Source organism: Peromyscus maniculatus, chromosome 15, assembly GCF_049852395.1.
Source record: "Peromyscus maniculatus bairdii isolate BWxNUB_F1_BW_parent chromosome 15, HU_Pman_BW_mat_3.1, whole genome shotgun sequence".
Classification (NCBI taxonomy): Eukaryota; Metazoa; Chordata; class Mammalia; order Rodentia; family Cricetidae; genus Peromyscus; species Peromyscus maniculatus.
Window position 1 is genome coordinate 58194233 of NC_134866.1, and position 25381 is coordinate 58219613.

The window sequence follows — 25381 nt, forward strand, 5'->3', positions numbered from 1 at the left end:
AGGTGGGACTAACAGAGAGGAGATATAAAAGGACAGAAAGGCAGAAGGAGACGCTGCAGCCGCCGCAATGACCAGAGACGCTGCAGCCGCCGCCATGACCAGCAGCATATGAAGACGCTAGTAAGCCACCAGCCACGTGGCAAGGTATAGATGTATGGAAATGGATCAATTTAAGATAAAAGCACAGTTAGCAAGATAAGGACAGTTAGCAGGAAGCCTGCCACGGTCATGCGGTTTAAAAGCAATATAAGTGTCTGTGTTTACTTGGTTGGGTCTGAGCGGCTGTGGGACTGGCGGGTGACAGAGATTTGTCCAGACTGTGGGCAAGGCGGAAAAATCAAGCTACACATGTGTATCCTTCCTTCAGTATTCCATTGTGTAAGTATCACTGCAACGTATTTATTCACTGATGTGTGGACACTAATTCATTTTTAGTGGCAGTGAGCACTTTTATCTTCACTCCTTTCCACTTTAAGTGTGAAAGATGTGCCCCTTGGTTGTGATCACTATCAGACGTAAAAGGACGTGGCCAACGCTTTTCCAAAGTAGCATCGTTGCTTTATACGTTAATCGTCCATGCACAATTTCCGTGTGTGTTTGCTGGGATTTAATATTAGTGGACTATAGTGTCAAGTTTTATTTATTTTTAGTATGAATTTATGTCATAGTGAGAATGGACTACATTTCTTGTGTTTACTTGGATTTCCTTTGGTGAATTGCCTATCCATACTCTTTTAAAAATTACATTCATTTCCCCTATTCTCTCTCTCTCTCTCTCTGTCTCTCTGTCTCTCTCTCTGTCTCTCTCTCTCTCTCTCTCTGTGTCTCTCTCTCTATGTCTCTCTCTCTGTGTCTCTGTCTCTGTCTCTGTCTCTGTCTCTGTCTCTGTCTCTGTCTCTGTCTCTGTCTCTGTCTCTCTCTCTCTCTGTATACACTTGGGTGCACATGCAGACAAGCTGCAGGGCCAGACCTCTTTTTTCACCACGGAGGCTGGGGATTCCACTGAGGCCGTCAGCTCTGCCTGCAGCGCCTTCCTCACGGAGCCTTCTCCCTGGTACCATGTTTTTAAATTGCTTGTTCTTTTTGATGTGAGGATTTTTTGTTTTTTGAGACCGGGTTTCTCTGTGTAGCCCAGGTTGTCCTGGAACTTGATTTGTAGACTAGGCTGGTCTTGAACTCATAGAGATCTGCCTGCCTCTACCTCCTTAAGGATTATTTTAAAGATATTATTGTTGGTTATATGTACTTAAATTGATCTTATTTCATGTTTTTTTTTTAAAATTTTGTTTGTGTAATGCATAAAAGTTTAAAGCTTTTACCTTGTTAAATGCCCTCTTTAAAGGCTTGATATTTTTTGGGTCTGGTTTAAGAATGCATTTCCTATTTTGATGTCATTTGTTTTCTAGATTTGATTTTTTTTTTTGAGATTGATTTTTTCCACAAATATCTTAGTCATATTTTTGGTAAACACATTCTTAGGTACATTACTGTGGGAGCCCGTTCTGGGGTTCCTCGTGGCTTTACCCAGCAGGTCCGAATAGAGGATGATCAGGACCACGGGCCTGAGTGCAGGTGTCTGAGATGGCCTGCACTTGGCTGTGCTGGGGGAGGAGGTCTTTTGCTCCACCCCTTGGCGTCTCTATAAAAACCCTGGACCAGAGACAGTCCGGGCCCGTTGGAATAGGTTCCAGGCCCTCTCGAGGCTATCCTTTATTTTCTATCTGTTTATCTCCACAACATTCTCCGCTATAAATCCTTCTATCTAATATTTCCTGCTGATCGCACTCAAGAAAACTCTGGGAAGCTGTGGGGGTGGTGGGTAAACGCCCCACAGAATGGCGCCGTGAACAGGGACTAAAGAAAAAAAGGGACCAAAGAAAAAAAGGGACTAAAGAAAAAAGGGACAAAAAAAAGGGGGACTAAAGACAAATGAACAGGGACTAAAGATAAAGGAAAATAATAGTTTTAATACAGAGTTTTTGGTGAAAGTGCTGAGTCAGCCCTGCCAGTGGAAAGGCATGCCGGTGTTATGGAATATATATATTTTTATATATATTTTTTGGTGAGGCAGGGGTTTTATCCTCGAGAGAAAAGGAAAGCGGACTGGAAGGATGTCCGATGCTGCAGCGAAATTCTCTTCTGTCAAAATTTTCTATCTTCTATCCCTTTCTCAATTTCTATCTGTGATAAGTATAAGGTATAGGGTAGTAATATAGTTTAGGAAAAACTTAAAAGTGTAAGATTGTGTAGGAAAAAATAAGTAAGGCAACTAGACAGAAAAACTCTTCAATTTTCTAACTTTGGGGGCTTTGGAAGCAAACTGGGCTTTACAGGTAGTAAAAAAGCTCTTCTTTGAGCTTATGGGGAAGAAAAAGTTTCCCATGGAAGCTTTTGACCTGGGGACAGCTGAAATGCTAAGTCCAAGCGGCAGGAGAAAGTAATTTCTCCCTGAGGCAAAAATGGGGGTGTAAGAAGTCAAAGTTTAAAGTTGGGAAGTTTTGGGAAAAGTTGGTCTTTCTCCTGGGGAAAAAAATCTTTCTCTTAAACTATAAAGCTTTTCTTGGAAAATTTGGGGGAAAAATCTCTCTAAAAAACCTTAATCTTTCTCAAAAGCTCTCTTAAACTTAAAAACTAAATTTGTCCTTCTGGGAGATGACAAAAATTAGAATCACCTGAAGTATGGGGACCACCTGTGATTAGCTCTAAGGGAAAACAACAAACCTCTTAAGACAGCAAAACCTCTAAGTTCTCTTTCAAGCTTTAAAAATCCTCCATGCAATGCAGGAGGCAGGAACAAGTTTCTAAAAACCTCTTCTAAGCTGTCTCTTCAAGCTGGTAAAAGACAGTGGGTCAGAGTCCCCTGAGGGAAACGCTTGGGGAGAGTAAGGGTGAAAAGCTACAGAGAGCCCAAAAGGGCAGGAAACTTTACCTGAGAAAAGCAAAAAGCCAAGCTTTTCAGTTACAGCTGAGCTGAGGCATCAAGGGTTTTGTTTCTGAGTGAGCGGTTCAGAATGAAAAGGTGCTCCTAATCGTCCTAAAGCAAAGATCCCCTGAAGCAATGCAAACTGTTAGCATTGAATCCTCGCTTCTGACCAAAAACCCAGAGGTGACTGGCCAGCGTCTCTGAGTTGGAGTGCATTTCGGGGATACTGGGGTTCCTGCAGTTGTAAACTTCCTGGAGCACACAGCTGAGGCAGGAAGGTGCAGGACCCGGGGGAAGATTGCTAATGAACAAACAAAGCAAAAGCCGGTGGGAACGGCACAGTTGTCCACTTTCCTACAAGTCCCGGGTTGATAGGTCCACAGCTGCAAAAAGAAATCTGAGAAAAGCCTTCCTATCAGAGAAAGGACCTTTCTGGGAAAACAGTAAAGATGAACTGTGTCTGAAGCAGTTGTGCTGCTGAGTCAGAATGCTGTCTGGGGAAAGAGCCCAGCCAGGGCAGAACAGAACTATCCAGGAGTAAAGCTTTCTTTTCTGTCAGAGAAAGCATCTCTTTGAGAAAGCTTTGTTTCAACTGACTCCCGATGAGATGAGGGAGTGTAGCCCTAAGGGGTGATTGCCTCTGGCATAAGCTCTGTCCTTGAGCACCCAGACAAGCAAAAGCAACCCACTGGGGGACTGGGCCAGGTGAAGGCTTGATGAGGCAAAGCACCTGTCCTAATGGGAGTTTAGAAATAGCAAAGACCTCCCTTGTTAAATTTTTCAGTCTGTACGCAAACCACACAGACCCTGAAAACAGAAACGGACAAAAAAAAAAACCCCTACCTTCAGTAGCAGGGAAAGCCGCCGCTCTAGTGTCGGAAACTGTTTCTGGGGTAGAGGGGATAAACTGAGACCAAACTGGGAACTGTCTGGGAGAAAGACTCTGAAGAAACAGAGGGGACAGATTCCTCCCCAGAAAATGCATGACCTGACAAAGCTGCTAGAGTTTGAGGCAGATTCGGGGGGAGAAAAAAAGCCCCTCCCTCCAAAGGCAGCTAGCAGAGGAACAGAGCCGCAGACAGATAGCTGAAGCTCTGCATCTGTGGGGGAAGGAACAAGTGAAATAAGATAGATCAGTGGGAGAAAATGTCTCTGAAGGAGCTATGGAAAAGCTCTGTTGTACATGATCTTGTTTTTCACTGACTGGCTAAGACAAACACAAGCCCCGAGGAAAGTTGCTATCAGAAATGCCAGCCTCAATGCGTGCTAACGAGGCAGGTGCGGTTCTGATTCGGGGGCCAGTGTCTGATGAAGTTGAAACACCTGTTAAAGCCAGCAGAGGAGAATAGAAACCTCCCAATGTGCCATAGCTGAAAATGTAAAATGCTTGTTCAAATCTCCCGTTGCAAAAGCCAAAAAACTTTGCTCAAACCTCCCGGGCAAGAATTTGTAAGCAAGTCTGGTAAAAGAGAACCAGTTGACTCTCAGACCCAAAAAGAACTATGGGAAATGATATAAGGGACTGATATGGGACTGATATTATTATGGCATGATATAAGGGAAATGCATTCTGGGAAAGGTAGTTTTTCTGCTAAAGATGATGACATTGCCCTGAAACACTTTTGTCAGCTCGAAAATACGTTCATGGTAAACTTAAAATACAGCCTTTAAAAGAATAAGGAAAGTCGTCTAAGTTTAAGTATCAGTTCCAATGAAAGATTGAAAGGATACGGAACTAGGAGCTTCTCGGTTTGGGGCTCCGTTGGTAAAGTGCCTTATTTACCCTAATAGCTGTGCAAAGTTTTTACGGCAGTTGGATGACAAAAAGCTACCTATAAGAGCAAACAAGTCACTTTAAAATCCTTAAAATACCACCTAATAGCTGTGCAGTTTTTGGCGAAGAGCTTTACAACAGCTAAATATGATAATTTCACCCTCAGTATAAAGTTTTTCAGTAGAACAAACCAAAAGTACTGCTGTGATAGAAACGTTTGTTTGAATTGAAGTTCTTAGGGGAGCTATTATGAATTTGGGTGAAGGGACAACCTCTAGTTAAAAACTGTCTACCACTGACAGTGCATCTCTGCCGGTCCGGAACGGCTGAGAGAACTGACAACTTTGGAGTGTGGCGTCCCGAGAATGTTACAATCCCCTAGCAACAAGTATCACAACTCTATAATGACAACACTCGCTAAATCCCAGTGCTTTATAACAAAGCTAACTATAAACTGTAAACTTTAGAAATGATGTACGTACTTCCTGTCTAGTTAAGAGAATCTTTCTGATAGAGATGGTGATGATAATTAAGAGTAAGAAGTAGAAAGACGAATATAAGATATGTGAGTTTGTAAAAATTCTGTCTTGTTAGATCTGTATTAAGAAATCTTTAGGTGTTTGCTAAGTTAGATATATGCTAATGGTAGCCTATATAAGTTTGTAAAATAGATCTATAGAGTTCCTTTAAGAATATAAGCTTGTAAGAAGTATCTAAGGTAGTCTTAAGACATGTAGTAATAAGCTTGTAAGATGCTAGTTGTAAATGTAAGTTTAAATAAGAAATAAGATGGAATGAATATAAGTATATGAGAATTAATAAGAAATATATTTGCTAAAGTAGTTCTATAGTTTCCTTAAAGTATAAATAAGTAGATGTTAATATGGGAGTTTGTAAAAATGTGTAATGTTGAGTGAGTTTATGCTTAAGCACATGTTATGTGAGTTTGTGAAAAAGTGTAAATGTTAAGTGTGAGTCTATTAATGTATATGGTGAAAACACCTGAGACACAGGAGATAGTGTTCTAGTAGACTGCGAAGTAGGCAGTCTAAATGATTTCAAAAGCTCCAGAAGCCGCTAAGAAGCTAAGAAGGGCGGACGCCAGAACCAGCACAAGGCATCCGCAGCTGAGATCCGTGGAATATCAATGCAACACAGAAAAACCTGAGCTAACAGCAAAAACGGTGCGGTTTAAAATCTTACTATAACTAAAAAGGTCTGTCTGTGAGAACAAAAGTTGCAGAGACGCTTGTTTGAACAAAAATTATTAACTGCAAAAAGTTTTGGTTAAAGTCTCTTCATATTTGGAAGTAAAAGCCTGATACCAGAATTTATTTCTTATTTAAACTTTTTGAACTTAAAATGAGATAAAATTACAAAAACATTTTGGTTATGGATTTCTTCAAATTTGGAAGGCTAGTACCAATATTTATCATTTGAATTTTGGTACTTAAATGGAATGAACAATAGAGATTTCATTGCAATGGGACAATTTTGAGCTTACTTATAGTAATGACCTAGGAATGGTTTTCTGGAATTGGGTTAAAAATGGAACTGTTTAAATGAAGAAATGTATTTCTACTTAGAATCAAGATGCAATTTTGTGTATGCATATATGCTTTATTAACTGGAGATTTATGAATTGTTTTGTGGAACTGTTTATGTAAAAATGGAATTACTTATGGAACTGGTTTTGTGTTACAAATGGAACTGGTTAAACAGAAAAGTTTGGGTTTTCTAACTAGGCTTGAGATTTTGCTTAAAAATTATAAAGAAAAGGAGGAGCTATGAGATTGAATTATGTTCGCAGAAACCTATTGATATTAATGCACCCTGGCTTTGTGGAATTGAGGAAATGTTTAAGTTTGTGAATACATCGAAGTTTTTCCTATGTTCTGTTAACAAGAAAATTCAAATGACTGAGTTAAAGTTGTAAGACGGAGAAAATTGTTAACTATATATAGCACCATATATGCTAATTCTAATGGTTCTGTTAAGAGTTTGCTTTGAGTTGTAAGATTGAGAGAATTGTGACTATGTATAGCAATATTTATGTTAACCTGTTAATGGTAATGATGAAGCTAAGGGATTCTTTAAGTTTGTAGTCGCCTTAAGAGTTTTGGTTTAGAAAGGGCTTGAGGCAGCTAAGACTGCTGTGGTCACCTTGGACCTAATTCAAAAGAGAAATGCCATCTATATCATCCTCTACTCCCATACTGGGAGGTGTAACAGCTATGGAGATTGCTGTAAGCCATTAATAGTTATTTTTTTATATATTAAGAAGGGGGGACCTGTGGGAGCCCGTTCTGGGGTTCCTCGTGGCTTTACCCAGCAGGTCCGAATAGAGGATGATCAGGACCACGGGCCTGAGTGCAGGTGTCTGAGATGGCCTGCACTTGGCTGTGCTGGGGGAGGAGGTCTTTTGCTCCACCCCTTGGCGTCTCTATAAAAACCCTGGACCAGAGACAGTCCGGGCCCGTTGGAATAGGTTCCAGGCCCTCTCGAGGCTATCTTTTATTTTCTATCTGTTTATCTCCACAACATTCTCCGCTATAAATCCTTCTATCTAATATTTCCTGCTGATCGCACTCAAGAAAACTCTGGGAAGCTGTGGGGGTGGTGGGTAAACGCCCCACACATTACAAACTCTGTTTGTATTGAAATGAGATTATGATATTTTTACTTATATGCTACTTGTTTATAAGCATGCTGTTTATCTTTCTGCACAGTGACCTTATGTTCAGGAATATCATTGAACTATCTCAGCTTTGACAATTTTTGTTTCTTTTGGATGCTTCATGTAATATTTTCTTTCAGTGTTTCATAAAATATATAAAAATAATACATTTTAAATCCTGACAGTGTTTAAAAATTGGATCTATGCAAATGCATGTATGTACATATATGTATAGAGCATAATATAAGTTTCTCCCAGAAAATTGAGGATGGATTGACATTTTTTTAAATCTACTAATTTACTGATTTGTCATATTAGCATATTAGAGGAAGATTTCATAAGATCATTCCAGAGATGGAGGATAAGTATTCAACACCATACATGTATATTATTAAGAACCACCTAGTAAGCTAAGAATATATATCCTTACTCTGATATTTAATGGCAAAACTTCAATTTTTAAATCAGATACAAGATAGCAATGTTTGTTATTACTACTACTCAACATAGTATGGAAATTCTAACCAATTTTTAAGCACTGTCAGGATTTATATTATTTTTAAATAATTTATGATATATTGACAGAAAATGTGACTATACAAAGCAGCCAAAAGAACAAAAATTGTCAAAACTGAAACAATTCAACAATATTCCTGAAGACACATAGATGATGCAGACAGATATACACTTTCCATGACTGTTTGCCCAAGTTCAAGTAGAATTTTTCTTTTCATCTATGCAAATCTATGAAACTGTCCTATAGTTTTTTTGATTCAATATTGTCATTTTGAATATTAAGGTAAGACTAACTTTATAAAACAGGATTGATTTTTTCCATTTATTTTGCATACTGACAGCAGTTTCCCCTCCCTCCTCTCCTCCAATCCCCACCCCCCAGCCCCACTTCCCACCTACCCTCCTCGGAATCCACTCCTCCTCTGTCTCCATTCAGAAAGGTGCAGGCTTCCTATGAGAGTCAACAAAGCATGGCACTTCGAGCTGAGGTAGGACTAAGCTCCTCCCCCTGCATCAAGGCTGGGCAAGGTCATCCTGCGTGGGGAACAGGTTCCCAAAAGCCAGCTAAGTGCCAGGCCCTGATCTCACTGCTAGGAGGCTTACAAACAGACCAAGCTACACAACTGTCACACACATGCAGAGGGCCTAGGTCAGTCCCATGGAGGCTCCCAACTGCTGGTCCAGAGTCCATGAGCTCCCAGTAGTTCAGGTCAGCTGTCTGTGTGGGGTCCCGCCCCTCCCCCCCATATGACCTTCCTGGCTCCCTTTCTTCAGCAAGACTCCTAAGCTCAGCCCAGTGGTTGGCTGTGGATCACTTCATCTGCTTCCATCAGTTACTGGATAGAGTATCTCTGATGACAATTAGGGTAGTCACCAATCTGATTACAGGAGATGGCCAGTTCAGGCACCCTCTTCACTATTGCTAGGAGTCTTAGCTGGGGTCATCCTTGTGGATTCCTGGGGGTTTCCCTGGTGCCAGATTTCTCCCTGACCCGCAAATGCCTCTCTTTTGTTACTCTTGCTCTTCATCTGGCCTCTAACCGACCTCTGGCACCCAGCCTGCCCGACCCAAGATGCCATCCCTCCATCTCCCCCTCCCCCACCTCCAGTTTATCCAGGAGATATCTTCTGTTTTCCTTCTCAGGGAAATCCATGGGTCCCTCTTTGGGCCCAGGCTTTCTGGGGCTGTGGGTTGCAGGCTGGTTATCCTGTACTTTACTTCATATATATATTCTTTTGAGACAGAATTTCACTGTGTAGCCCTCGCTCTCCTGAAACTAGCTCTGTAGACCAAGATGGCCTTGAACTCACAGAGATCTGCCTGCCTCTGCCTTCCAAGTCCTGGTACTAAAGGCATTCACCACCACCACCTGCAGGAAAGATAATTAAAAAAAAAAATTCCTGGTATATCTTGTTCAAAATGGATATTACCTTTTTTAAAGGTAATGCTTTTACACAAGCAACCAATGTTTGACACATTCTTGTGGCTAATTTTTGATTTTCACATTCTTGACTCAATTTAGCTTATTTATATAGAATGTTCCAAAAGTAGTGCATGTTTAAGCTATTATAACTGGTGTGTGTGTGTGTGTGTGTGTGTGTGTGTGTGTGTGTGTGTGATATGAATCTCATGTGACATAGGCTGACCTTGAACTGTAGATGAGGATGACCTTGAACCCCCAATTTACTTGCAACTACTTTCCTAGTGCTGGGTTATAAGTGCAAGCTACAATGTCTAGTGACTTAAATAAGCTTAAGATCCTTGAGTTCTGATTTGATGGAGACATCTTGTTTAGAGCTGTGTATTCCGAAGTCTCTCCCTCTCTGGGTAATGACTGGCTGTGGGTCTCTGTATTTGTTCCCATCTGCTGCAGGAGGAAACCTTTCTGATGATGGATGAATAAGGCACTGATCTATTTGTATAGTTATTTGTATAGTAATCATTTGGAGCCATTTTATTTTTACTTTTCCCCAGACCATTATTATTTGCATTTACCCTAGAGACTCTGGTTCTTGGTCACCCAAGCAGTGTCAGGTATGAGTTCCATCAATGTGTGGGTCTTAAGTCAAATCAGACATGGGTTAGTTACTCCTACAAGGTTTGTGCCACCATTGCCCTAGCATATTTTGCAGGCAAGACAGACTACAGATCAAAGGTTTTGTGGTTGGGGTGTTGTTTACATTTCTCTTTTGGTAGTCTGTAGAGTATCGTTCTGTGTCTTAGACACTAGAACATGGGGGGGGGGGGGCGGGGTTTCTATGTAGGCACCAGCTTGACATCTCCATGTTCTATGAGTTGTGTGGGTGTTGTTGTCTTCAGCAATGGGGCGTGCTGTCAGTTTGTTTATAGCAAACCATTGTCTTGGCAGCAGCCTGGGTTGTTTGGGGATTTCCATGGCACTCTTTCAGCCAACAGCTTGAGACCCAGTCCTGGCACTAGAACCTTTGTTTGGTGACAAGAGATGGCCAGTAGGGGATCCATCTCCCTCATTATTTGGAGACTTTATTAGGATCACCTTCATATATTAGAGGAAATTTTTGCTTCACTAGGTTTCCGTACCACCTCCCAAATGCTCAATTCTAGCTGCCTCTCCCCTTCCCTTAATCTCATCTCCCTTCCCCTTCTCACTTTATCCTCCCTTTCACATCCTTCATCCCCGCTGAGGTCTACCCATAAAATCTATTCTATTTCCCCCTCCCAAGGAGAGTCATGTGCTTCCTGTAGTTCCTTCCTCTATGCCTAACCTCACTGGGTCTATGAATTGTAGTTTGATTATCATTTATTTAATGGTTAATATCCATATATAAGTGAATACATACCATATTTATCTTTTGGTCTGGGTTACCTCACTCAGGATGATTTTTTTTCAGTTCTGTCCATTTGTCTGCAAATTTCATGATGTCATTTTTTAAAACAGCTGAGTAATACTCTATTGTGTAAATGTAACACATTTTCTTCTGATGAGGGCCCCCTTGGTTTTTTCCAGTTTCTGGCTATTTTGAAAAGAGCATGATGAACATGGTTGAGCAAATATCCCTGTGGTCTAATGAATCATCCTTTGGGTATATGCCCAAGAGTGGTATAGCTGAATCTTGAGGCAGATTGATTTCTGTCTTTCTGAGGAATCACCATACTCATTTCCACAATGACTGTGTAAGGTTGCACTTTCACTAGCAATGGAAAAATGTTCCCTTCTCACACCACATCCTCTCCAGTATGAACTGCCACTTGTGCTATTGATCTTAGCCATTCTGATGGGTGTAAGATGGAATTCTACAGCTGATAAACACCTTTAGCAAAGTGGCTGGATACAAGATAAACTAAAAAAAAAATCAGTAGCCCTCCTATACACAAATGATAAAGGGCTGATAAAGAAATAGCCATAAACAATATTAAAATATCTTGGGGGTAACTCTAACCAAGCAGGTAAAAAACCTGTGTGACAAAAACTTCAAGTCTTTGAAGAAAGATACTGGAGAAGATATCAGAAGATGGAAAGATCTCCCATTCTCAAGGATCTATAGGATTAACAGTAAAAATGACCATCTTACTAAAGGCAATCTACAGACTCAATGCAATCCTCATCAAAATTCCAACACAATTCTTTACAGGCCTCAAAAGAACAATACTCAACTTTATATGGAAAAACCAAAACCCAGGGAAAGCCAAAACAATCCTGTACAATAAAGGAACTTGTGGAGGCATCACCATCCCTGACTTCAAGCTCTACTATAGAGCTATAGTAATAAAACAGAATGATATTGCCATAAAAAGAGACAGGTAGAGCAACAAATTGAATTAAAGACCCAAATATAAATTCACATGGACACCTGATTTTTGACAAAGAAGCCAAAAGTATACAATGGAAAAAGAAAGCATCTTCAAGAAATGATGCTGGCATAATTGGATGCCAGCAAGTAGAAGAATGCAAATAGATTCATATCTATCACCCTGTGCAAAACTCAAGTCCAAGTGGATCAAAGACCCCAACATAAATCCAGTTATACGGAACCTGATAGAAGACAAAGTGGGAAATAGCCTTGAATGTATTAGCACAGCAAATAACTTCCTGAATAGAAAACCAATAGCATAGACACTAAGATCAACAATTAATAAACTGGACTCATGAAACTGAAAAGCTTCTGTAAGGCAAAGGACACTGTCAATAGGACAAAGCAGCAGCCCACAAATTGGGAAATAACCTTCATCAACCCAATATCCAACAGAGGCTTGATTTCTAAAATATATAAAGAACTCAAGAAACTAGACAATAAAACCCAAATAATATAACTAAAAATTGTGGTACAGATTTGAACAGAAAATTCTCAACAGAAGAATCTCAAATGGCAGAGATACACTTAAAGAAATGTTCAACATCCTTAGCGATCAGGGGAATGCAAATCAAAATGACTCTGAGATTCCATCTTACACATGTCAGAATGGCTAAGATCAAAAACACAAATGACAGCTTATGCTGGTGAGGATGTAGAGCAAGGGGAACACTTCTCCATTTCTGATGGGAGTACAAACTTGTACAGTTACTTTGGAAATCAACATGGCGGCTCCTCAGGATATTGGGAATCCATCTACCTCAAGACCCAGCTGTACCACTTTTGGATGCTAAAGGATGCTCCTCCCTACCACAAAGACACTTGTTCAACAATGTTCATAGCAGCTTTATTCATAATAGAACCTGGAAACAACCTAGATGTTCCTCAACATGGATAAAAAAATGGTTAAAGAAAATGTGGTATATTTACACAATTTACTCAGCTGTTAAAAACAATGACATCAGGCCAGGCAGTGGTGGCACACTCCTTTAATCCCAGCACTTGGGAGGCAGAGGAAGGTGGATGTCTGTGAGTTCAAGGCCAGCCTGGTCTACAGAGTGAGTTCCAGGACAGCCAGATCTACACACAGAGAAACCTGTCTCTAAAACAAACAAACAAAAAATGACATCAGGAAATTTGAAGACAAATGGATGGAACTAGAAAAAAATCATCCTGAGTGAGGTAACCCAGACCCAGAAAGACAAACATGGTGCATACTCACTCATAAGTGGATATTAGCTGTAAAGTGAAGGATAATCATGCTATAATCCACAGACCCAGAGAGACTAGATAACCCAAGGTGAGAAGCATAGATCTTCCTAGGAAGGAGAAATAGAAGAGATCTCATGGATAAATCAGGGGCAGGTGAGGATGGGAATTTGAGGGATCTATCTGGTTGTGGGGGACTAGGTGGAAGGGGAGAGTACTGAAAGAGATGACTGGAAAGGGGGGCATTTTAGAGTCAGGTAGAAACCTGATGTAAGGGAAACTCCCAGGAATCTACAAGGATGACCCCAGCTAAGATTGCTAGCAATAGTGGATACATAGCTTGAACTGGTCATCATCTGTGATCAGATTAGTGACTCCAATTGTCATCAGAGAGCCTTCATCAGTAATTGATGCAAACACATGCAGAGACCCACAGCCAATCATTAAGTCAAGCTAGGGGAATCTTGCTGAAGAGAGGGAGGAAAGATTGTAGGAGCCAGAGCGGGTCAAGGACATCACAAGAAAACCCACAGAAAAACTAACCTGGCTCATAGATGCTCACAGAGTCTGAACCAAACAACTAGGGAGCCTGCATGGGACTGACCTAGGCCCTCTACATATATGTGACAGTTGTGTATCATGGTCTACTTGTAGGACCCCTAATAATGGGAGCGTGGGCTACTTTGGCTGGCTTTTGGAAACCCGTTCTCATACTGGATTGCCTTGCCTAGCCTTAATATCAGGGGAGGTGCTTAGTCTTACTGCAACTTGATATGCCATGCTTTGTTGATACCCATGGGAGGTCTGCCCCTTTCTGAACAGAAATAGAAGAGGAATGAATTGGAGGGGAGTAGAGGGGGGAATTGGAGGAGGATGGGGAAACTGTGGTCAGGATGTAAAATGAATAAATGAATAAATGAATAAATGAATAAATAAATAAATAAATAAATAAATAAATAAAATAGAAAAAAGTGGTTTTGATGTGCAGTTCTCTGATGGCAAAGATGTTGGACATTTCTTTTAGTGTTTCTCAGCCATTTGGGACTCTATTGGAGAATTCTCTATTTAGATCTGTTCCCTAGTTTTTAATTGGATTATTTTGCCTTGTGATATCTAATTTTTAAAATTCTTTCTGTATTTTTTTTTTTGCATTGTGTAATTTGTTGTTGAAGAAAACAGTTGTTTTTTAACTTAGTAAGACAAGCCCCTGACCCCTGGGTTTAGTGATTCCCCAGAAGAATTTGCAGGACTCAACACAATGTCATAATCATGACTAGCATATGTTATTGCAGAAGTACAATTTTAGAATGCAGGAAAATGAGGTTGAGTTTTGAGGGAGCAGCTCCAACGACCTTCTTATGGAGCCATACAAAACATGTTGAGTTCCCTCAGAAATGAGTTCAGACATGTCTGCAATGGCTACTAGAGACTTTGTCTGGAGACTTGTTGCCCAGGGTATTGAAGACTGGCCATGCAGGTGTACCCTCTGCTTGGGATGCTCACACACCAGACTTTCAGAGAGACAACAGGGGCTCAGTTTAACCACATTGTGTGAACAGTTTAGGTACAAGGAGCACTTGCCAGAGGGGCAGGAGTGTTCCAAAACAGAAAACTTCAGGGCCAACATTGCAAACAGGCCTTTCTCATGGCATTCTTTAATTTAGATTCAATATTAAAGTGATTTTACTCAATTTGTGTGTGTGTGTGTGTGTGTGTTCTGTATTTTATTGGGCACTTTTCCTATTCATGCCAAAGTAGATCAACTGTATTTATTTCTGACATTCACAAGCCACCCTTTCCTGTAATTTTTGAGGTGAAAGGAGATGTGCATGTGTATGTATACACAACACACACACACACACACACACACACACACACACACACACACACACACACATACATATGCACACAAACACATCATGGATATCCAGTTTTATTAGATGCGATTTAGGATTAAAGCAAACCTTTTCTATTTAGTCTGTCCTTGTCGTTATCTGCAGTGGTAAGTCATCTGTAATCATTATTTTAAGATGTTTTCCATTCCATTCTTAGGTTCTCCCCCTCACCTTACCTTTCTCTAAATGGAAAAAGAAAAGTCAAGGAAGCTAGGTGTAAGGAAGTTAGGGCCTTTTGTTAAAAAAGTCAGTAAATAATGAAGACATAAGGCTTTTAGACAGCATTGTGGAGAATTTAAATTATTTTCAGTAAAATAGAAGAAGTTACTGAACTACAATTATTAACTAGTGGACAGGGGCACACACTGTTCCAGGTTGTTCTGTGAGTTTCTGAGGAGAGGGCGTCCCATTGCAAAGGTCATGGTGCCCTGTTTGTCTCCCTCACTTCCTCCTGGCTGCTCTCCCCATGGCTTTCTTTTAGCCTATATGTCAGCCTGGGTGTTTCATTAAAACTGCCTCTGGTATCAGCATGCCATATAGAGAAACTTTCAAATGTAATATGTTTTGACTGGATATTTTGCTGTTTACTTTTGTGAAATGAAATATAATGGAGACAATATTGGCAAACAGTCGAGTAGCTTAGAAGTATACCAATCAGAGTCAAGTTTTCATATGTCTTAAAGAAATGGGTAGTATTGAGAAAAATCTCTATTGTCATGTGAAGATACTACACTTATTTGAAAGTTTGAGCTGAGGCAAGAATATTGCAAAAGTGTAAGAAAATTTACTCAACCGATTCTGAGTGTTAATGAGGAAAGTAGGTATTCCACTTGCCATGTTTTTAACGTACACAGAACACCTGTCCAGTGGGAAAGAATGACAGAACCGCCATTCAGTCTGTATTTAGATTACTTTACGTAGTTCCCAGGAAGTTAATTTTGGGGGCCAGAGAAGATGCTGTCTTTGAGAAAATTTAGCTATTTTTCTCTGAAAAATATTTTTCTCTGAAAGCCAGGCTAAAGCGCTGGGCATGTAGCTCAGATGGGAAGTGCTTCTCTGGCGTGCACAGAGCCCAGCCATTGATTCCCAGTTCCACATAAAACTGTGGTGGTACAGGCCTGGAATTCCAGCACTCGGGAGGGAGATGCAGAAAGATTAGAAATTCAGTCACATCGGTCTACAAGAGACCCTGTCTTAAAACAAAACACACTAAATTGAAAAAAAAAAAAAAGCAAGCAAGCAAGCTGGTGTATAAATGGCATCACCACCCAGTGCTGTGGTTGATCAGCAACGTGAGTGAGGTGTTCCCAAAGTGACCCTTGATTCAGTCTCCAGAACCCAACACTGCTCATATTTACTAACGTATTTAAAACATACGTGTGGGATGTGAGAGAGCTACGGAGAGTCTTAATGGGCTCTTCCTGATGTTTCATGCTGTAACATTTGCCATAAGTTTTCTGTTGTTGTTCATTTCTTCTTCATCTGCATGTGTCAAAGTTAACACCAATTGGCTTTTATGCATAGTAAACAATTCTGCACAAAGCGCACACTTTTAAATATGGATGTACAGGTGGAACCAATAACATGCACATGCTAACAAGCAAAACCAAGGCTCTGTGAGAAAACCCTCCTGGAGCCCGGAGCCGTCACTGTTCTACAGCAAAGTGCAATTAAGACAGAAAGCTGAATTTTCCATCTAATTGAGTTTGCCAAAGCAGAATCTTTGATGCATTTGTCAAAACCTGGAGCATGTCTGTCTTAGTTAGGGTTACTACTTCTGTGAGGAAACACCATGACCAAAAGCAATTTGGGGAGCAAAGGGTTGTTTTAGCTTACATATCTCAAGTCATAGTCCATTGTGAGAAGCCAGTGCAGGACTTGAGGCTGGGCAGGAACCTGGAGGCAAGAGCTGACGCAGAGGCCACAGAGGAGTATGCTCCTCTGGCTAGCCTAGCCTGCTTTCTTAAAGAACTCAGGACCACCAGCCCAGGGTGGTTCCACTCACAGTGGGCTGGGCCCTCCCCTATCAATCACTAATTAAGAAAACTGCCCTACAGACCTGCCTACAGCATCGTCTCAGTTGAGAGTCCCTCTTCCCAGATGACTACAGCTTGTGTGTCAAGTTGACTTACTATGAGTCTTTTCTCAGAATCCATAAACTCACCAGGTGAGAGGCTGACGAGTGAGTGAAGAGAACATAACCTTCTATTTGGTTTCAGGTGGCTGGAGGTTTAATCACAGCTGTGGGCATGAGGAGAGTGAGAATGCAAGTTAAGAACAGCCAAACACCTCCACTGTTAGTGACATCATTCCCTACTACTTCAGCTTTCTTTATGTGCCCAGAAAGTTGGGCTTTGAGTTACTGACTAAGGGGCTGGAAGGATGGCCCAGTGGTTATGAGTACTCCTTCCTACAGAGGTCTAGGGCTCAGTTCCTAGCACTCACATAGTAGCTCACATCTCCAGTTCCAGGGGATCTGTTGTCCTGTCCTGATCTCCTCAGGCACCAGACATGCACATGGTGCTCATAAAGACATGCAGGCAAAATATTCACACATAAAACAATATAAAGCAAGCTAATAAAATAAAAAAGCAGGGCTTTCATAGACCAGTGCCTGGCCCCACTGTCATCGGAAAAACTTCACCCAGAAACGGATGGAGACAGATGCAGAGCTCCACAGCCAAACATTGGGTGGAGCCCGGGGAATCCTGAAGAGGAGAGGGAGGAAGGGTTGTAGGAACCAGTGGTGTCAAGAGCACCCCAGAAAACCCACAGCATCAACTAACCTGGCCTCATAAGGCCTTACTGAGACTGAACTGACAAATGGGGAGCCTGCATGGGACTGACCGAGGCCTTCTGCGTAGGTGTTAGAATTGTGTAACTTGGTCTTCTCGTCAGACTCCTAACAGTGAGAGCAGGGGCTGTCTCTGACTGTGTTGCCTGCTTCTGGGATCCATCCTCCTACCAGATTTCCTCATCCAGCCTTAATAGAAGAGGAGGTGCCTAGTCTCTCTGCAACTTGATACACCATGGCTGGCTGATATCCACGGAAGGCCCGCCTGCATCTGAAGAGAAACAGTGGAGGAGGAATGGATGGGGCGAGGGGGAACTGGGAAGAGGGGAGGGAGGAGAAACTTTGATTGGGATGTAAAAACAAATAAAAATATACAAACAAACAAACAAAAACATAGGGTCTTAAATGATGCCTCTGCTAAATACATTACAAAAGTCCAGAGAAGGCTTGCATTCTGAAGTTCACATTTGGACAGTGTCTCAGAGGGGTTGAAGTTCTTCTTACGCACTTTTCTCCAAAAGCAGGTATTTTCCAATCAGAAATAATCACCGTCAATGCAACTGCCTTTTGTATTCACAGTAAAAGGAGGCCAGTAACACAGAGTAACCTTGGACCAGGTGACAGGGCACAGGCCTTTAGTCCCAGCGCTCTGGAGGTAGAGGCAGGCAGATCTCTCTGAGTTTGAGGACAGCCTGGTCTACACAGAAAGCTCCAGGAGAGCCAAGGCTGTATGAAGAGATCCTGTCTCAAAAAAACCAGAAAACAAAGTGATATATGCCACTATTATGTATCTAAAGGTCTCAAATCTTCTAGGAGAGGTCTGGAGTAAAGTTATTGTGCTTTTTTTTGACATATCATTAATTAGTATTCAGTTAGCAAGAATGAGAAAAAAGTCATGATATATAGATTAATAATGGCTAGGAGGAATTTATAAGGCAAAACAAAAAAGACATAAAAACACTTATACTTTTTTTTTTTTAAACAAATGAGCAAGTAAGCTCAGACAATATGTTTATCTGTTTAAGAGCAAAACCAAGTCGTTTCCGTAATGGATACCCTAAAGAAGATGCCTGTTTCAGAAGACATGGCAGAGAGCAAAGATATAAGAACGGATGCCATTAAATGCAAATAATTTTGACAGAGGTAGGCTGGGAGTCCTCCTCCAAGGGCCACGCCATGTTATTACCGCAGAAGCTGATTTCGTAAATAAACATCTTGACAACATAGATTTTTCCATGGACCCTAGATTTAATAGGATGTTCCTAGCTATCATTAAGAACTCAGCAGATCCCCTTTCCACACAGGTAAGCCTGCATGAGTCAAGCAAGACACAATGGTTGGAGTATGTTACAAATCCGCTATATAAAGATGTAGATGAGATGTAGCTGTTATGTTTATTTTGTATTGAGATTTTCCCAGTGAATGAATAAAGGAAAAAAGCTTACTTTTCTTTGTTTCATTTTGATTTTTGTTTACTTAAAGAGGTATTTAACCATAATTTTTGAAAAAAAGTTGTATATTTAGCCTTGGGAAATCCTTCATTTTTTTGTCTTCTCTGCATTCAGATCACAGGCCTGTTGTGTGTCCACAGCAACATTGTCTCCTCCATAGTATGCTGAGGAGCATGCACAACACTAAGTTTATAGTTACCTGTAAAACATTCTCTCTCTTTTTCTTTGCATGTGTATGTGTGTGTGGTATGTGCATTTGAATTCTCCTGTGTTCTGCTGCATGTGTGTGCAGGCCAAAGGTCACTGTTAGGTCATCTTGGATTGCTTTCTACTTTATTTACTGAGACGGCATCCCCTGCTGACTCCAGAGCTCACACATTCATGTATCTCACGTTCCCTGGGGAGTCCACTCTTCCTTCCTGCTGAGTGCTGGCCTTCCAAGTGGGTCACGGCACTCACCTGCCGTATGTTGGCTCTGGGCGGACAAACTCTGGCCTTCACTTGCACGACAAGTATTTGTCCATGGAGTCATTTCCTCAGAACCGCACAAAATATTCTCTTTTCTGGTTTTAAGTTAAGAAACACATTCAGAAAATTTGTAGACATCTAATTTTAAGGAGTAATTTATTTGTTAACAGATGCCCATTTGTAGCCATATTGATATGTGTAAACAGTACCTTGCTGCAAAGTAGGTATAGTGAACATATTTGTATGTCAAATATTAAAACTTTGAAAACATATTTTCTTCAAAATATAATAAAATATTAAGTATTATTAACTTTGTAATTAACAAAAATAGGGCTGGAGAGATGACTCAGCAGTTCAGAGCATTTGCTGCTCTTTCAGAGGACCAGGGTTTATTTCCCACCACCTAAAGGATGGTTTACAACTGTCTACCTCCAGTTCCAGGGGATTTAGTGCCCTCTTCTGGTCTCCACAGGCACTAGGTACACATGACATGCCCCTACATACATGTAGAGGAAACACTCATAAAGCAAAACACATAAAAATAAGTGATCCTTACTTTTTTGTGGTGCTGGGGATTGAACACAGGGTGTAGAATATTGTAGCCAAGCTCCCTAAGCTGTTTTAGGATTCTTAACTAACCTCTACCACATGGTCGAGGCCAAATGTTGGTCTTTCCTCTCTTGATGAAAATCTGGAAATATTTGAATTGAATTACGGAAAATATGCACATTTATAGCTTGCAATGTAATGAAAAATTTAGGGTGTGTCTTATTTGTATTTTCTTTATGTGTTTGATTTTCTCTCTTAAAAAGAATTATAATTTAATGCTAGACCTGGGTATGTCATTCTATTTTCTTTTTCTAAGCAACAGAAGACAAAACCAAACCAAACATTAGAGAAGAACCTCAAATGAAAAAGAATAACAAACAGAAAAGAAGAGCGACATGTGCACAGCTGTGAGGCGTGAGCATCGAAGCCGCACGCGCGCGACATCACCACCCCAAAGGTGTCCGCCGTGAGACCGTCCAGGAAGACAACTCAAACTGTATCAGTGGATACTTAGGTGAACGGTGTCTGCTTTTTCTCTGAACTTCTGTTGTTTAGAAAGAATTATTATTTCTTTAGTTACGACTATTTTATTTTCTGTCATTTTGCCTCTTGTGAATATTACATAAAAAGAACCATGTGCTATGGTTTCAGTGGGATTTGTAGCCGCAGGTTAGCATGTCAAGGCTTCATCCTTACTACGGCAGCATTGAGGTGGGGGAGCTTTAAGACGTGTGGTCTAGAGGGAGGTGCTTGGGTCATGCTTTGTATACTTCGTTTTGAGCATTTACTTTTTTGTTATATGAAGACTTCTTTTTATTGTTGATCAATATTTTTACACACCCTAATAGTAATGTCTCAGCAGATATATGATTTGAAAAAAATTCCATCTGTCAACAGTTTCCTCTTCATATAGACAGTAATATATTTTGAGCCAAAAACATATTGATTTTTATCAAGTATAACTTTTTATTTTTTGTGGCTAATTTATTCTGTGCACATTGAAGACTCAATTGCCACCTCTGACTGAGGTCATAAAGATATAACTCTATGTCTTTTTCTACTAATTGCATAATTAAAGCTCTTGTATTTAGGTCAAGGATCTATTTTACATTAATTGTAGTATAATGGTTAGCGGTGGTGGGGATGTATGCAGTCTCTTTATTTTATACGTGGCTACCCATTTGTCCCTGTACTATTTGCTGAATATATTTATTTCCTGGTTGAATGTTCTGCTCATGCTTGTTGAACATCAGTTGGCAGGACTGAAGGCAAGACGGATCAGTGGTTAAAAGCTCTTGTTGTTCTTGCAGAGGATCTAGGTTCAATTCCTAGCTCCCACATGGTGCCTCGGAACTACTTGTAACTCCAGTTCCAGGGGACCTCATCCCCTCTCCTGCTCTCCCAGGCACCGGACAGGCATGTTGTACACAGAGATGCATTCAGAAAAAAAAGCTCATACATGTAAAATAAAATAAATCTAAAAGAAAGAAAGGAAGAAAGAAAGAAAGAAGGAAAGAAAGAGAGAAGGAAAATCAATTGGGCAAAAAGTCTACATCTGTTCTGGACTTTCAGTTCTAGTAGATATATGTTATCAATATGTTGTTTCTTATTTTAGGTTTGTAGCAAGTTTTGAAATTAAGTAATGTAAATATTCCAACTATTTTTTTGTCTTTAAGATATTATTTGGGTAGTTTGAATCCTCTGAAATTCCATATGAATTCAAGGCACTATGTATTATTTTAAGAAAAATTGATCTTCCTCTTAACATTAGTTCAGAAACAGGGATGTGTTACAATTTGTCTTGGACTTTGTTAGTCTCTTTCCACAAGGTTTCATGGTTTCCAGTGTACACATTTTTCACTGGCATGGTTTAGTTTATATATAGTTTTATATCCTTTTGAGTACTTTTGTAAGTAGAATTAGTTTCTTAATTTTCTTTTCAGTTTTATTGCTACTATATAGAAACAAACTTATTTCTTATGTATTTTCCTAATTTGCAGCTTCACTGAACTGATTTATTGACTCTAGCAGAATCTTTTAATTTGCCTCTGAAAAATCTACATGATTTTGTATATGTAGAATCATGTCATATGTAAATAGACAAAGTTTTACTTCTCCATACCTGTAATGGGTATTGATTTGGATTTTTTTTTAATTTATTTTTTTTCTGCGGTAATTGCTTTGGCTTGAGCTTCCTATAAAATGTTAAATAGCAATTATTTTGTTCCTGATCTTGGAGGAAAAGTTTCATTCTTTCATTATTGAATGTGATGCTATGTGTGGGCTTTTCATAAGTGTCCTTTTGGGTTATGCATTGTCTAAGGGCTACTATTGCTGAGATGAAACACCATGACCAAAGCAACTTGAAGAGGAAAGAGTTTATTTGGCTTATACTTCATCATCATAGTCAGTCATTGAAGGAAGCCAGGACAGGAACTTAAACAGAGCAGGAACCTGGAGGCAGGAACTGATGAAGAGGCTGTGAAGGATGCTGCTTACTGGCCTGCTCCCCTAGCTTTCTCAGCCTGCTTTCTTACAGAACCGACTAACACCAGCCCAGGGATGACTCCCTTACAATGGCTGGGCTGTCCTCTGTGAATCACTAATTAAGAAAATACCATACAGACTTGTGAAACATGATCCAGTTAGTCTTAACAATAAAAACCCAGAGTCAGGGTAAAAGCTGGAAGATCAGAGAAGCAGAGCAGCAGCCAAGAGGCTTCTTACCTCTATGAATCCTCAGACCGAATGAGGGCTGAGATCCTGTCTCCACCTGCCTTATATTTCTGTCTCCACTGCCCTAGTGCTGGGATTAAGGGTGTGCACCACCACTCCTGGCTCTGTTTCTCTTTAGACTTGTTCAATCTCATGTAGCTCAGGGTGGCCTTGAACTCCTGATCTTCCTGTTTCCTTCTCCCAAGTGCTGGGATTAAAGGTGTGAGCCACCACTGACTGGCCTCTATGGTTATCTAGTGCCTAGCTCTGCTCTCTGATCTCCAGGCAAGCTTTATTTGGCAGAACACAAACAAAATATCATACAATAGACTTGCCTAAAGCTTGATCTTGTACAGGCCTTACTCAGTTGAGGCTTCCTCCTCTCTAATGACTGTAGCGTGTCTTAAGTTGTCATAAAACTAACCAGAACAGGGGTATAGTTCAACAGTAGAGCACTCACATTATACATGCAAGGCCCTGGTATCCTATGTTGTTAGAAATTCATCTTTGTGTGTTATTTGGACATTAATATAAGTTTACATTGTTTGGTGTATTCTTTAAAATCAAATAGAAAATAAAAAGAGGGATTATGGTCCACCTAGGTTAAGGCCCCATGAGAATTCCCCTATCCGCATTCGCATGTTAACTAATCAGTTCTTATTTAGGTAACCATATTGTCAAGATTTCATGGGTGCAGCTTCCATGTGGTATATTGAAGACACAATGTCACAGCACATTTCCTGGTCCTCTGGTTCTGGAGGTCCTTCTGTCCCCTTATACAATATTTCCTGTATGTGTATCAGTCAAGGTTGGGTGCTGCTTGGTTCTAAAAATGGACACATACTAGCAACACTAAATGGACTCAGAAGGTTATATTTATATATTTTATATGTTTAATATATTATATATTTATATGTTTTATAAATATATATATAAAATAAATATATTAATATATTGTATATATATGTAACAGTTATAATTAAAGAAAACGAGGCCATGAATTTGAGAGGGAGCAGTTGGGGGAGGCAGGTATCGGAGAGGTTAGAGTGGGGAAATGACTTAATACAGCATACATATTTGAAGTAAAAAATAATCCAATAAAATTAAGAAATAAGGGTTACATGTCAAGATCTGCACTGAGATGTGCTTATGGGACTATCTTAACAGTGTTTTATTTCTTTGTATTATTTTAGTTTCTGTCTGGTATCCTTTTGTTTATGTGGAAGGATCCCCCTTCTGCAAGTCTTGCTGATTAGGCTACTATCAACGAATTCTCCTAGGTTTTGTTATCTTCAAGTACCTTAGTTTTCATCTCTGAAGGACTGATTAAGCCCTTGGTTTACCTGTTTTTTTCTTTTCTGTATTTTACATAGCTTATCTTATTTCCTTTGGCCTCAGGAATTTCTCATGCGAAACAGCCTATTATTTACTGAGGATTTGGAGCATATGATGAATCCCTGCATTTCTGCTCCTTACAAGACTTTTTCTCCTTGTCTCTTACTTTTAATTGTTCAATCATATACCTTGTAATGGATCTCTTTGACTTTGTCCTGCTTGGAGTTTCAAGATTCCCAACGTATAGATTCATGTCATCAATCAAACTTGGGGAGGTTTTGAATGACGTTTCTTGTTTTTCCTATCCATTTTGGTCTCTTGTCATTCTAGAGCTTCCGCACTGAATTAGTGTGCTCGATGGTGTCCCATAGGTCTGTCAGGCCATGTTTGTTTCCTCTGCTAACTTCTTAACTCCGTGCATGCTGGCCGGTTCTTTCTTATGCCTGCTAAAATGGACCATGGAACACATCTTGTGAATTAAAATTTTTCATCTCTTACATTTTTCAGCTCCAGTATTTGTATTTATAAAATATTTTTCTATTCCGTTATTGATATTTTTACTTACTCACACTTAGATTGCCTAATTATTTATTTTTTAATCCCTTCATAAATAATTATGATAGTTAATGTCTTTGTCTGATAAGTATGTCTGGGCTTCCTTAGGAATGGTTTATCTTAGCTTTTTTTGTGATGGGTTATACTTTCCTATTTTTTGGTGTCATTTGTGCATTTTTTTGGTGTGGAAAAGTGAGTAATTTAAATATTGTGACAAAGCAATTTTGATATCAGATTGTCCCCTTACATCAAGAATGGTAGTCATTGCTTGATGAAGGCCATAGATGTTCCTTTGTTCAGTGACATTTCCAATACTGTGACAAGCAAACAAAAACCATAATATTTTTCATTGTGTGGTGGCTGAAGTCTATCCTTTATTATTGCCATGGTTAACCAATGATTTCCTTAAATGCCTGGTTACAACAAAAGAAAGAAAACTTTGAGACAGGTCCTGTCTCTACCTTCCAGTCACAGGCTGCTTTCACTTCTCTGGTTTGCCTCGTGGGCTGCCCCTCAGAAACTACCAGACAGACCCAAGTGCAGAATCCCGGTTTCTGGAGCAGAAAGCCTTTGTAGTGATCCTGGTACTAGCAGGCTACACTGGGAATATAGGTCCTAGTCTCATGGCTGCCTTCTATGTGTTGCTGAAATGCACCAATATTATCTATATTTTCTATATAAGCGTTCTT

General features: G+C 40.1%; 1 long non-coding RNA gene across 2 annotated transcripts in view; it reads left to right on the forward strand.

Moving 5' to 3' along the window:
- Positions 1-25381, forward strand: part of LOC107402411 (uncharacterized) — a 126278-nt gene that overhangs the window by 71379 nt on the left and 29518 nt on the right. The window contains exon 4 of one of the 2 annotated variants that reach the window (XR_013044783.1): positions 20410-20601. The exons of the other annotated variant lie outside the window; for it this stretch is intronic. This is a non-coding gene — a long non-coding RNA (uncharacterized LOC107402411). The remainder of the gene's footprint in view (positions 1-20409; positions 20602-25381) is intronic. 2 annotated transcript variants of the gene reach the window in all.